The sequence below is a fragment of the Xenia sp. Carnegie-2017 genome, unplaced genomic scaffold (assembly GCF_021976095.1).
Source record: "Xenia sp. Carnegie-2017 unplaced genomic scaffold, XeniaSp_v1 HiC_scaffold_6, whole genome shotgun sequence".
Taxonomy (NCBI): Eukaryota; Metazoa; Cnidaria; class Anthozoa; order Malacalcyonacea; family Xeniidae; genus Xenia; species Xenia sp. Carnegie-2017.
The window spans coordinates 316,178-317,663 of NW_025813526.1; the positions used below are offsets into that span (position 1 = coordinate 316,178).

The 1,486-nt window shown below is 31.5% G+C and overlaps 1 long non-coding RNA gene across 1 annotated transcript; it reads left to right on the forward strand.

Annotated features, from left to right (window-relative positions):
• The first annotated feature begins 478 nt into the window (after positions 1-478).
• Positions 479-772, forward strand: LOC124458375. The gene is made up of 2 exons (XR_006953146.1): positions 479-608; positions 716-772. It is a non-coding gene; the product is annotated as an uncharacterized LOC124458375 (long non-coding RNA).
• The last annotated feature ends 714 nt before the right edge of the window (positions 773-1,486 follow it).

Genomic DNA, 1,486 nt, shown 5'->3' on the forward strand with positions numbered 1-1,486 from the left:
CTCGAATCAGATACGCATTCAGACATCGAATTCGAATTATCTGAGCACTGATTTGAGGCCATACTTTGCGGACAACTTGTTTTTTAATATTTTATTGAAAATACTGTCATTATTTGTTTTTAAGACAAGAAAAACGACAACAAAATCACCTTCTATAATATAATATTATATTGACGGAAACAGACGTGTTCAACTATCTACGTCACAAGTATCAATATGGCGTCGTAAAAAATTCGCAAATAGTACCCGACTTTGGAGGCAAAATTAAGCAACTTATATTTATCTGTTTAAGTCCAGCGACATGTCATAGTTCTTCAAATAATCCAAATTTTCAATTAAGCTCATAAAAAAGGGGGGCTAAAATTCGTGATATAACCACTTTAAGCCAAATACGTAATTGCTAATATCTGCCGAAAACCAAATTCAATTCTCTAACAATTATTGCAATAACGTATTTTCATTTACTTTCGGTATACATAAATAACATTTTCAGAAAAAAATCTCTCCATGGATATTCCAATTGTAACCGTTGTTAACACAATTAAATTCTTCAAAATCAACAAAAACATACTGTGGAAGACAAAAATGAGGACTTGTGCTGATGAACTGTAAGTGTTGATTTGTAATTGTAAAAAATATATACTAAAGCATTATAAACCTGTAAGAATACATTGAGAATACTAAATCATCTATGAATAACTGCATTTCTATTTAGCTACAAGTGACGTGTTAAGAAAGCGGAAACGGGCAAGAGCGTAGTAACTAAAATCTGCCAAAAATCACGTTCAATTCTCTATTAATCGTCGAAGAAAAGTAACTTCATATAAGTTCAGAATGCAAGAGGAACATTTTCAGAAAAATTGAAATTGTTAATCGATATTCTGATCGTGTCAACAACGTAAAAAAATGCGATAGAAAGAAAAATACTGTGGTAAATAATAGCCGATTTTTAATTATAAGACAATAAAGTAAAGTATTATCTAGTACGATAAAAATTAATACCCAACATAAAGTTCTGATTAGAGCCATAGAAATAGACCAAAAAAAAACGAATTGTAAAGTTAAATTTATTGTGACGTTTCGTCTTTACTCAAGACATCTTCAGACAAATAATAAATAGGATGTTAAGACAAGATATTATATTTACAAAAAGGTGTTAAATTACTACAAAAGGAAGCGGTGTCGAATGGATACATGATAAGGAGGTTAGGAAGTAAAATAAAGAGAAATTAAAAGAGGTTAAGTGGAATGGAGTTTCCTTGCACAATAAGTGAAGGCTTGTATTTATTGCAAGTTTCCCACCCTGCATCATCAAGCATTCTTGCTCACATTAACGCAACTGGACACACCCCCAACTTAGACGACTTTAAAATAATCTCCTCTTCCAACGATACTTATTAACTCTCCATTCATGAAAGCCTTCTAATCAATAAATACAAGCCTTCACTTATTGTGCAAGGAAACTCCATTCCACTTAACCTCTTTT